We start from the raw sequence: 13,810 nt of genomic DNA, 5'->3' as shown, positions 1-13,810 counted from the left end.
GGAACACAAGATCCACTGTGAATTTGTCATCCACTACTTGGATGACTTTCTGCTGATCGAGAGGCCAAGGGCAGCCCCCCTAGGGTTCGGGAAGTTGTTGAGGTGTTTTTCCCAGTTAGGTGTCCCGGTCTCCCCCAAGAAAGTAGAGGGCCCATCCACAGTTATCACCTTTCTGGGCATTGAACTAGACTCACAGGACATGTTAGCCAGGTTACCTTCGGACAAACTAGTGAGAATTAGAGAAGTCATCCATAGGTTTGCAGTCACGACCGTGGTCACTAAGGCTGATTTACAGTCACTACTGGGTATGTTGAATTTCGCCATGCGCATCATCCCGCAGGGCAGATCGTTCATATCCCACCTGCTGGCTGCTCCTGGTCACGGCCCCGAAGCAGGACAGCCCAGTGTGTCTGGATAGTCAGGCCTTAGCTGATCTCCACATGTGGGACCAATTTCTTTGTCAGTGGTATGGGGTGTCCTTGTTCATTCCCGAGTTGTCATGTCAATCTCCTGTAGTCTTCTCAGATGCGGCTGCGAGCTCAGGTTTTGCCGCTATTTTTGGCACCCACTGGGTCGCAGGTGAATGGCCTGCCGAGGTGAGACAGATCCCAGGTTTCCTCCACACCTCGGCACTGTTCGAACTGTACCCCATTGTGGTAGCTGCCCACATATGGGGCAATCATTGGGTAAATCGGTCTGTTTTGTTCGTGTCTGACAATACAGCAGTGGTAGACATTGTAAACGGTGGATCGTCTAAGTCATCCCATGTCATGTGTCTCTTAAGACGATTAGTGCAACTCTCCCTACATTACCATTTCCATGTCCATAGTGCGCATGTGCCAGGTTCGCAAAACATGGCTGCTGACGCCTTATCGAGGGCTAATTTCTCCCTTTTCTTGCAGGTCATGCCTGAGGCAGATGTAGCGGGCGCTACTATCCCTCCTCAAGAATCCCTAATCCTAGCGTGACCAATCACCTAGAGACGGCCCACGCCTTGATATCCAAGTCCCTTTCCCCTAACACCACCAGGGCATATAACACCGGGTGGAAGGCGTTTTGCAAGTTTCAGGGGGAATGTCCTCAGGGAGAATCCGGTTTTGTAGAGTACATTCTGGCGTTCATTGGCTACGGCCACTCAGAACTCAAGCTCTCCCACAACACGGTGAGGTCATACTTGTCGGGAGTGCAACATTTCTTCTCTGTCAGTCATCCCGAACGGGCATCGGTGTTCTCCATGCATGCCGTCAAAGCCGCACTTAAGGGTTTGAGCAAATGCGGGCCCCAAGGCCAAGTGCGTAGGCAGGCTGTCACCGGGCTCCTTTTCCGTAGACTATCTGACGTCCTGGATAGAAATCCTTTTGGGGTTCTACCTAGCCTGGTGCTCAAATCCGCCATCTATCTAGCTTTCTATGGCTTCTTGAGGCCTGGGGAGTTCACTTGTTCTCCTAGTGGCAGCAGGTTTCTCACAGTGGGCCAGCTGGTCCAAAACGCTGAAGGTTACGTGCTGCTGCTAAGGACGTCCAAAACCTCACAGGTGGGCCCCCCAGTCCCGGTGTCCTATTTCCCTACGTCTCATCAATGGTGCCCCGTCACAGTTCTCCGTCAGCTACTATCAGCCTTGTCGGGGTCCGGGCCAAATAGTCCACTGTTGCCCTTTGGGGTGGCACCACTCACCACCCATCAGTTCGTGTCCCACGTACGCTCCCTAGTGGCCAGCTTGGGCGGCGACCCCACTTCGATCTCGGGACATTCGTTCCGCATAGGTGCAGCATCCGCAGCCTCCAAGAACCAGGTGCCAGCGCATGTCATTCAGAAATTAGGGCGTTGGCGCTCCACGTGTTTTAACCGTTACATACCTCACCCCGAACCTGAGATGTCAATGGCTTTCCAGAGTCTGGTTTTGTAATTACGTTGTAATAAAATGACTCCTGCCAATCGGTATGTCTTTTTGCCCTCTTTCAGGCGTCCCTCCACGACGCGGTTGCGGCACAACTCTAACCGCTTAAGAGTAGGGTATCTCAGGTAGGACTCGGTACGTTCTTGGTTGCCACGACCACAAGTGTAAGGCCGATTCATTGGCCTGTATTTGTGGGAGGGGCTTGGCTGTCTACTTTAACGGTGTGCCCGTGTTGTGGACAGCAGACCTTGAGTGGGCTTCTGGGTCCATGTCTCCACTCCACAGAAGATAGGACATGTTCTATATTTTGCCATATCTTGCTGATTGTGGACCCATTGAAGTTCACCCGGCCATTTGAATGGGCCCTAATCTATATTTATCACTCAATGTTGCCCCATTACTTTATTATTCCTATTAGAATTTATGAATAAATTACTAACAGTTTGCAAATAATGTGTAGAAAGGTGTTACCAGTTGGAAGTGTGTCCCTGTACAGTCTAAGGCCGAGTTGACCCGTGCTCGTGCTGCGGCCCGCAAATAGCCGCATCGGATCGCGGACCCATTCACTTTAATGGGTCCGCGATCCGCCCGTTCCGCTAAAAGATAGGAAATGTTCTATCTTTTTGCGTAACGGAGGTACGGGACGTAACCCCATGGAAGCAGTAGTGCTTCCGAGGGGTCCTATCCCGTGCGGCCGTTCCGCGATTCCGGATTGCGAACCCATTGAAGCGAATGGCTCCGCATCCGCGATGCGGACACAGATCACACACGTTCGTGTGAACTAAGCCTAACACTGGTACCACTCACTGGATAATATTATACTGTGTAGGGACACCCCCCAACTGGTAACATCCAGATGGACCTTCATTGTAAACTAGCAGGAATGATAAAGGAATGGCAAAAAATAGAGCCATAAGAATAAATGCTTCAGAATTGTTAGTACATGGGGGATGTAAGTAGTGTAACAGTGTATATTTCAAGAATGGCTACAGGTCCCCTTTAGGAAAGCGACTACTGTTTTATATATATATATATATATATATATATATATATATACATACATTTTGATACTGCTTGTTTTTACTGAATTCAGTGTCAGAACCTTACAGAGCTTCTCTAATTTCATGCCAAAACCTTGCTGGCCTAGATCCTACTAGCCATTTTGGAAGGGATTTAATTGTGAAATATTATGGCAGTGTGTCACAGCAGTGATTTGACCCCAAAATTTAACTGGCGGTACTCCATGAAGGATCATTCCAATAGCATTTTTTTAAATATTTCTAACACTAATAGATTATTTCTAATGCTGTCCGCATCCATAAGTCTGTTCCGCGGCCCAACATAAAAATAGAACATGTCCTATTCTTGTCCATTTAGCAGACAATGATAGGACATTTGTGAAGGAGTAAAAAAAAAGATGGCGGCATGCACTTGTCCCATATCCGTGTTTTGCAGACTGCAAAACACTTAAGACTGTGTGCATGAGTCCTAATTAGAAGAAAGTTTCCTGATAAGGCTAGATCTACACGACGACATGTGTCGTGCAACATTTTGTCGCACCAATATAGTGCGACTGTAGTGTCGCAGACGCAGCATGTCACATGTCACAGTGCGACACCATGGACTATGATTATAAAATCGTCGCGTGACATTGGTGCGACACAGGTTTCAGTGTAGTTGTGCTCTATGTGTCGCACGACTTATTGTGGTGTGACACATCTCGTCGTGTAGCCCTAGCCTAATTCCTAATTGCCTTTTACATGGGCTGATGGTTGTCGGAATGATTGTTCTTATGAATGTTCATTCCCGATAATTCCCCCTTATATACCTGGGCAGCGGTCAGCTGTCAAACGAGGAAACATTTGTTTTCTGTTGATCACATCTTTTGTAAAATTGTGAAAATCATCAATATGCAAACTGTATGGGATGAAGAACTGTAGTAACTATCTAATTGTCTCCATATGGTTTAATGGTTGCTCCGTGTGAATGTACTAAATGAGTGCCAGTCAGCTAAGGGCCTTCTTCACACACTTGTTTGTGGGTTTTTTTTTTTTTTGCTTTGTAAAAAACACAATGAATTCCATGTGCTTTTAACAACTTTATTTATGGTGTTTTTTATTCAACACAATTTTGAAATATATCTGCTACAAACATTTTTTCCTATTGGTTATAGTTCATTTCGTAATTCATTATTCAAAAACAAGCAAAATTGGCAGTAAAAGAGCTGCAAACATTTTGAAATGTTCCTAAAATGCTTATGCGTGACAACAACCTTACTGTATCATTCTTTATGATAAAATGATGACATCCTTGATAGTCTCACTGCCAGCCATACTGCTTAAAAATAATGCCACGTGCAGGGAGATAAATAGTGCTATACAGTGCCAGGTTAAGTAATACCAATGCCAAGCATGGAACAGATAAAACGCTGTAAAATGTCCAACAAACTAGTAATTTTATTGCCCAAATATTACCAAGCAGTGTCCAGTCAATATAAATAGGGTACAGAGTACCCAAACCCAACATGACATGCACAGAGCTGACACTTTACCAAGGTTTTGTCATCCAGTACCCGGACTCACTTAGTGCAGCTTTACCCCCAGTCAGGGGAGGACTGGGAACTTAACCCCTTAAGGACACAGCCTTTTTACACCTTAGGACCAGGCCATTTTTTGCAAATCTGACCAGAGTCACTTTAAGTGCTGATAACTTTAAAATGCTTTGACTTATCCAGGCCGTTCTGAGATTGTTTTTTCGTCACATATTGTACTTCATGACACTGGTAAAATGAAATAAATAAATAAAAATTCTGCATAAAAAATACCTAATTTAACAAAAATTTTGAAAAATTAGCAAATTTCAAAGTTTCAGTTTCTCTACTTCTGTAATTCATAGTAATACCCCTAAAAATTGTGATGACTTTACATTCCCCATATTTCTACTTCATGTTTGAATTATTTTGGGAATGATATTTTATTTTTTGGGGATGTTACAAGGCTGAGAAGTTTAGAAGCAAATCTTGAAATTTTTCAGAAATTTACAAAAACCCAATTTTTAGGGACCACTACAGCTCTGAAGTCACTTTGCGAGGCTTACATAATAGAAACCACCCAAAAATTACCCCATTCTATAAACTACACCCCTCAAGGTATTCAAAACTGATTTTACAAACTTTGTTAACCCTTTAGGTGTTGCACAAGGGTTATTGGCAAATAGGGATGAAATTTGAGAATTTATTTTTTGTGCCTAATTTTCAATTTTAACCAATTTTCTCCACTAACAAAGCAAGGGTTAACAGCCAAACAAGACTGTATCTTTATTGCCCTGACTCTGCCGTTTACAGAAACACCCCATATGTGGCTGTAAACTACTGTACGGCCACACAGCGGGGCGTAGAGTGAAAGGTGCGCCATATGGTTTTTGGAAGGCAGGTTTTGCTGGACTGGTTTTTTGACACCATGTGCCATTTGAAGCCCCCTGATGCAATCCTAGAGTAGAAACTCCATAAAAGTGACCCCATCTAAGAAACTACACCCCTCAAGGTATTAAGGTATTCAAAACTGATTTTACAAACTTCGTTAACCCTTTAGGTGTTGCACAATATTTAATGGAAAATAGAGATACAATTTCAAAATTTCACTTTTTGGGCAGATTTCCCATTTTAATATTTTTTTTCCAGTTACAAAGTAAGGGTTAACAGCCAAACAAAACTCATTATTTATGGCCCTGATTCTGTAGTTTACAGAAACACCCCATATGTGGTCGTAAACTGCTGTACGGGCACACAACAGGGCGCAGAAGGAAAGGAATGCCATACCGTTTTTGGAAGGCAGTTTTTGCTGGACTGTTTTTTTTTACACCATGTCCCATTTGAAGCCCCCCTGATGCACCCCTAGAGTAGAAACTGCAGAAAAAGTGACCCCATCTAAGAAACTACACCCCTCAAGGTATTCAAAACTGATTTTACAAACTTTGTTAACCCTTTAGGTGTTGCACAAGATTTTATGGAAAATAGAGATACAATTTCAAAATTTCACTTTTTGGGCAGATTTTCCATTTTAATATTTTTTTTCCAGTTACAAAGCAAGGGTTAACAGCCAAACAAAACTCATTATTTATGGCCCTGATTCTGTAGTTTACAGAAACACCCCATATGTGATCGTAAACTGCCGTTTACGATCACATATGGTTTTATTGGCACTATTTTCGGGTGCATATGACTTTTTGATCGCTTGCTATTACACTTTTTGTGACGTAAGATGACAAAAAAATTCTTTTTTTACACATTTTTTTTTTTTTTTCCGTGGTCACCTGAGGGGTTAGGTCATGTGATATTTTTATAGAGCCGGTCGATACGGACGCGGCGATACCTAATATGTATACTTTTTTTATTTATGTAAGTTTTACACAATGATTTCATTTTTGAAACAAAAAAAATCATGTTTTTGTGTTTCCATAGTCTAAGAGCCATAGTTTTTTCAGTTTTGGGGCGATTATCTTGGGTAGGGTATGATTTTTTGCGGGATGAGATGACGGTTTGATTGTTACAATTTTGGTGTACATACAACTTTTTTGATCACTTTTATTACCTTTTTTGGGAAGTAAGGTGGGCAAAATTTCAATTTCATCATAGTTTTTTATTTTTTATTTTTATGGCGTTCACCGTTTGGGTAAAGTAACATGACCGTTTTATAGATCAGGTCGTTACGGACGCGGCAATACCAAACATGTGTAGGGAATTTATTTATTTTCATTTTTAATCAGTGATAAATGTGTTTTTTGATTTTTACTTTATTTATTTTTTTCACTTTCTTTTTGACCCAGACCCACTTGGTTCTTGAAGATCCAGTGGGTCTGATGTCTGTATAATACAGTACAGAACAATATATATTGTACTGTACTGTATTTTACACTTTGTCTGAACAGATCTATGCCTTTTAGCACAGATCTGTTCAGCACCATGGACAGCAGGACGCCTGAGAAGGCGTCCTGTTGCCATGGGAACCTTTCCCGTCTGCTCAGTAGTGGTCAGAACTGCGCAGACAGGGAAGGGTAAGGACGGGGCTTCGGGGGGCTGCCTGGGAGCTCTCTCCCTCTCCCATCGGGGGGCTGCAAAGGCACAGCAGCCCCCCGATGGGAGAGGGAGGGAGCTCCCTGCGGTGTTAACCTTTTCCATACAGCGGTCCGTACAGACCGCGGTATGGAAAGGGTTAAACGGCTGACATCGCAGCACAGATGTCAGCCGTTTATACCAGGGTGCCAGCAATGTGCTGGCACCCTGGTATACCCACTAGACGCCAACGATTATTCAAGGGGAGGTGGGAGGGGGATCGCGATCCCGCCTGCCACACCGCCCGCCTCCCGCACCGCCCGCAACCCTCCCCCTGCACCTCCCACCGGGCAAAAATCACTCAGGGGTGCAGAAGGGGGGGATACAGATATGTTTTAGGAATACTAAAGTTTCTGATCCCCGCGGTCAGGGACCGCGGGGATCAGAAACTGCAGAAATCGCAGCAAACCGCAGGTCTGAATTGACCTGCAGTTTGCCGCGATCGCCGACATGGGGGGGTCACGGGACCCCCCCGCGCATTTAGCCTAGTGTCACGGACGGTGTACAGGAAACAAGACAATGCAACGTGCATATATGACTCACTGGATCCAAAGCTAAGGAACCAAAAGGGAGACCCCTGCGCAAAACCTGGCACTTTCCCTGGCTGCTCAGCCTATGCAAAAATCCCAGAGGTGGATGGTTGCATATCCACGTACCTCGACTATATAACCCCTGAACACCCTACAATAGTGAGGGGACACGACCACCGGCTCCCTACACCAGACACGGAGGGAGTCAGGGTCACCTGGGACCCAGCAAACAGAAAATAACAGATAAATGTACAGCACTTAACTTTGTAGCAGACTGGGAAACAGGATCAGCATGCACACACACTCCAGGAAGAAGTATAAGCCGCCCAGTAATGCATTATGGGGCGGAATTTAAAGGGATGCAATCAGTCCAACTACATGACAGCTGAGAGAGGCTAACGAGATGAGGAACTGAACATCACAACAAAGAAAACTCAAGGAGGAGGTTCTGAAAGGCTTCTGTCAGAGCTTCTCAGCTGTCTGGTTGTGACACCTAGGTGCCTGCTCAATGATTTGAGCAGGCACTGGGTTCCGATCACTGCCAGCCGCACGGCAGTGATCGGAAATACACAGGGCGTACATGTACGCCCTGTGTCTTTAAGTACCAGGGCACAAGGGCGTACCTGTACGCCCTATGTCCTTAAGAGGTTAAAGTAGCCCTGGAAAAAAAATATATAAAAGTGGCCCCATTTTGTAGGTAGGTCCAAATTAACAGAAGGCGGGGCAACACAAGTTGGCGGGGTCAACAATAACATATACAAATTACCTCCGCAGCAGAACCAAATAACACAGTATAGCACAATATACTGCCCCAAAAGCTGTCCCTCTGTGGTGGCCATCAATAGCTTCCGTCTTCTGCCCTTTTCCTCCAGTTGTCTAGGGAACAGGGGGCTTAGGAGGTGAGGAGTGGGCCACAACAGTTGAATTCAGGAGACCATGTGAGGTCACTAGTTGGGTACATGAGTACCTGATTCTCTGTTGAGAGCCCATTATGTACCCAGTCAGTGGCATAGAGGAGGACTTGGGTGGCCCCCTGGGAAATTTCCTGAAACCAGTTCTCCTCTTCACCCCAGTGTAGAGCAGAGGAAAACGAGTCTGATCCTGGATGTAGGAGACTCATCTCTATAGCCGACCACATACATACAACCCCTTTTATCCCAAATATACATGCTGGTATTTGTAGTTCAGCAACCCAATCAACAGCCTGTCCGGGATAAACCTGCAAGTTGTACCCCCTTATTAATAGACTAAAGCCTATTCATGATTATTACTGTTTCCAGTGCCCCCATACCCCTGCTGTCCATTTACTGTCATAACATACAATCTCATTTATATGGAAAGTATGAAGTTAATGAATGTAATCGCAGCATCTTCTATATTGTGTGTTATTCATACAGCCCTGGCCCCATAGAAATGAATAGGGCTTGTGAAAAAAAAAACAGAAGGCACCTGGATGCAATGCATTTTTCACTGATGTTTGCTAGAAGATGTAGTGTTTTTTCTTCAGTTTTTCTTCATGTGTGTTAAAAACACATCAAAAACTGATTGCATTGACAAAAAAACTCAAACACTGAACGCAATCACAGACAAAACTGATTCAACTTGCAAGCAAACCCATGATTTTTCCCTGAATGAGATCCTGGCGAAATTAGTATCACTCATGTAAAGGGGACCAAGAGTTATGACTGAAAACATCAGCTCCCATCCTTCCAAGGCCCCTATGAAACTGTGGGTTGCCTGAATGTTTGAGATTGGCAACCGCTCCACTGTACCCAGTACCCATCTAGGATTATCTAGTAAAGTGCACTACCTACTGCTGGCAAATAAAAATGTAAAAAATATAAAACCTCAAATTTGGATCCTAGAGAATGCAGCAGGCAAAGGTTGATTTTACACTGGTGTAATATGGGCCATTTTGAACCCATATTATGGTCACAAATCCCGCAGTCTAATGACCTGAACTAACCGTATTAGTATAGCTATACTATAGTGCTGTATAAGTGTATAACCCTCTGATAATGACTGATAACAGAGAACAACAGTGAGCAAGTGGTGTATTATGTATGTATATATAAATATATCTATATCTATGTATGTAGATAGATAGATCCTCTGAATACAATCCTCAGCAGAGATGTAATTGGGAAAACTTTGACTTTGACTGCCAATGAGGAATAAACTGTCAGCTCACATGCAGGACAGGCATATGGCTGATCCAATATAGTTGCCTATGAGAAGACATTACAAGGAAACTGAGACATGGTAACTATGGCTGAAGATAGCCTCGTTGGGACCCGGACACTCCTAGACACCCAGTTTACCTGTGTGGCAAATATGGGGTCAAATGGTTTAGATGTTTGGATGCTTAAAGGACGGACAGACTTTTGCTTCCATACCAAAAATTACAAGACAGTTTGTGATGAACTATGGATACCACTGCCAGAAGAAGCCACCATGAGGGTCTCGCTCATTCCTCTGGACACTAGGCTGCCACTCATGATGCCCACATCACAGTGTATATAGCAGAGCAGGTCCATGGGCCACTGCCAGGCAGGTGCCACCCGAGGATTCCGTGACCTCCGACCTCACCTGCACACGACCAACTGCCGTTCATTTTCAACTGTCGACGGAGGTGATCGGACTGAAGTCTACAGATTGGAGAAGATTTGCGACAATGGCGTCCACTGGACATGGAGAAGACGACGAGGAGATGAAGAGAGAAGGAGAAAAGAGGAAGAGGGACGAAGATAGCGTCACAGGATTCAAGAAGATCAGGAAGAAGAGGAGAGGACCGAAGATTAGAGGAGTGGAGGATGTGAAGCCAAAACTTGGGAGCAACCAAGACCTTGCCACATCCAGCCCCTACCCTGCCAGGCCTACCATCAGCCGCTTCACCATCCACCAGGTCTTGGGTAGGGGCAGCTTTGGCAAAGTAAGTATTAGAGCGTCTTACTGAATATCTTTTTAAGGCTAACATGTTTAATCCCGCTCTGTTGTTGTCTGTTTTCAGTCATCTCCACATGGGCAGATACTGATCATAGTGTTCTTCTATGATATGACTGATAGGATATCCAGTAACTTCCTTGCTCCCATGACTACTACTTTATTTCACATTTTTCATCTGCTCCATTTATCACTGTATTTAGGTCTGTTGCTGCTATACAGGGATATTATTATTCATTGAAGTACTGATGAGCAGTAGTGTACCTACCATAAAGGCAGACCATGTGTTGTGTGGCTCAGGGAGAAGGCGAAGTCGGGAAAGCGGGGATGGGGGTGCCTGGTGCTGCACTGCACTTCTGTATCCAAAATAGATTCATGTCATTTTCCTGCAGCCACCATTAGGGGGAGCTCAGTGCATATAGAATCTACAGCTTTCATTGATTTCTATAGTGACTGCATAAACTCCTATACACTGAGAGCTCCCCCTAGTGGTAGCTGCCGGCTGTCAGCTTTGTAATATGCTATATGAGGGAAGCAGAAGATTTATCATTGTATTTACGTCAGTTGTCTGGTGTAAAAACAACACCAAGTTATATGAGCTTCATATTTATGAAGTTAAAGGAGTTCTACACTTTTTCTTTACTGATGTAACGACTATTTCACTGGCCTGCGGTAAAACAGCGAGATGGCCACTACTGTGAGAGCCGCAGCCTTATCAGACAGCTGACCCCGCCAGTCAGGAACTGATGATCTATCCAGAGGACATTTTATTAGTAAGAAAATAGTGTAGAACCCCTTTAAAGTGGGTAAAATAGGGCATGTTTTTATAGTCATATAGTTACATTTCTACAACTAATAAAATTAATAGTATATTTTGCAGGGCAGGTTAGGGAGCCATGTTAAGTTTTTCCCATGTCGGACTGGGGAATGTATGGCCAACCAGTAAAACTGATTCTGGGGGCAACTGTAAAGCTACATGCAAATATTGCCTGCCCACACAGTAGCAGCAGCAAGGTGCTACAAGATGATTGATTATGGGGCCCCTGCAGTGATTTTGAGAGGGCAGCTCCCTGGTGAAAGAGGATACAGGCTGGACTCTGTACATAGAAGTAATCTCAGCTACTCAATCCATCTATAATAATAAACTGGGTAATTTGTCAAATAATATGGACTTCAGGGTGCATTCATATGACTGTATGTATTTTGCGGTCCATGAAATGCGGATCCGCAAAAAAAAACAGATGTCAGTGTGACGTCCATGTTGCGCACTTTTTTTGTAGAACTATAGTAACAATGTCTATTCTTGTGCGCAAAATGGACAAGAGTAGGACATGTTCAGCCTTTTTTGCGGGACTACAGACCGGACATATGGATACGGACAGCACATGGTGTGTTGTCCGCATTTTTTGCGGACCCATTGAAATTAATGGGTCCATATCCATTCCGCAAAACATGCAAATTAGATGCGGACCAGAAATATGGTTGTGTAAATGGGGCCTTAAAGTTGGTTGAGATACTGTACACTGCTGGTCTATATAAAGTGCAGTCAGTCTATTATGCCATGTGCCACCTGTCTGGGCAACTCGGGGCCCATCTTGCTCAGAGACCTACCAGGGGATTTACCTGCTCCCCTGTGGGCCAGTCCGAGCTTGCTTTTTGCTATTCTATTTCTATTTCCTGGTTTGTGTGGGTCGCTATAACACACAATGCATAAATTATATTCATTACAGCAACCTGGGCCTGGAAATGTGATAACCACTGATCCCAACCAACTCAAAAAAACATGTAATGAACATTTTATGTTTGTTTTCTTCAGGTAGTTCTGGCATCAGTCCCCGGCCACAACACCTACATGGCCATCAAAATGATCACCAAAAAAGGGGACAATGAAGATGCGCTAATGAGAGAGAAGCGGATACTCCTTGCGGCCAGAGACTGCCCATTCCTAATCCACCTCTATGCCGCACAGCAGTCTCAGGAGCGCACGTATTTTATTACGGAGTATCTGTCCGGGGGCAGCCTGGATGATTTGATCAGCATGTGCGGCTGCATGGACATCAGCAATATAAGGTGAGACAGAGGGGAAACACCAAAAATAGACCAGAGAGGGAATAAAAGCTAAGGTCAGGGGTGTAGCAGTGTATCTAGAGGAATGGTGGGTGCTGGATGACAGCAAGTTACCCTGATATGATCAGGGAATTTACATATAGTGTTAGGCCGAATCTCTTCCCCAGGTAATGGAAAACAATGCAGAAAATAGAGAGAATACTGCCACTGCTGCCATAAACAGTGTCTCTTCTCAGCGGGTGACCACACAGTATCCCATCAACCGATGGTATTGGGGAATTGTTAAAAAAATAATTTGATGACATCGAAACTACTTTCTGTTCTCCCCCATCAGATTTTACACGGCAGAGATTGTGTGTGGCCTCCAGTTCCTCCATGGACGTAACATCATCCACCGGTAAGCAGAACTTTCTCTCTGTCTTCTTTACATGAGGGAAATAATGCACCTTGCTCCTGGACTCCTGAACAGCTATTCTTCTTGGTCTTTCAGTGACCCATCCCCGGTCTCTTCTATCACTGGGCAGATTTGTCATTCTCTTCTCTTGTTTTTTTTTGCAGAGATCTAAAGCCGGAGAACATCATGTTGGATGCAGACGGCCACATCCGTATCATCGACCTCGGGCTGGCCCAAGATGGTGTCACCACCTCCAATAAGATCTATGGAGTGGCGGGAACCATCCATTACATGGCCCCTGAGATGCTTCTCAAAACAGGATATGGCACAGCAGTTGACTGGTGGAGCCTGGGCATTGTGGTGTGCAGAATGGCAGGGTGCCCCCCATTTTATAATGGCCCTGTCAGAAAAATGGCTCAGGACGCCATCATCAGTGAGAAGCCATATATTCCATCTTGGTTTGATGCTGACTTGAAAGATCTTGTCAAACAACTGCTGTGCCAGAATCCTGAGAAGCGTTTGGGTGTGTGCGGGAACATCCGAGAGCATCCATTCTTTTCCACCATCGGCTGGGAGGAACTGGAGGAAAGGAGAGCACAGCCACCATTTACACCATGTGAGTCAGTTCTGGAGAAGCAACATCTGCAGTGGCCGGAGGATAAAAGAGCCCTTCACCCCGTGGCCGAATTTAACTATATGTCACCAAGCTGGGCCCGGTAAGATCCTCCTCTTCTGGGGATAACTCTCATCAGATTTTCTTCTTTACTTGTGTTCCTCATCATTGTTCTTTTCTTCTGTCTCTGTGAATGACCTCGTCTCTACTTCTTAGGTTGATGAGAACATCTGGACTGTTAAGGAATCCACGACCA

This window comes from Bufo gargarizans, chromosome 3, assembly GCF_014858855.1.
Source record: "Bufo gargarizans isolate SCDJY-AF-19 chromosome 3, ASM1485885v1, whole genome shotgun sequence".
Taxonomy (NCBI): domain Eukaryota; kingdom Metazoa; phylum Chordata; class Amphibia; order Anura; family Bufonidae; genus Bufo; species Bufo gargarizans.
The sequence above is the reverse complement of the archived record's forward strand: the minus strand, read 5'-3'. Positions refer to the sequence as shown.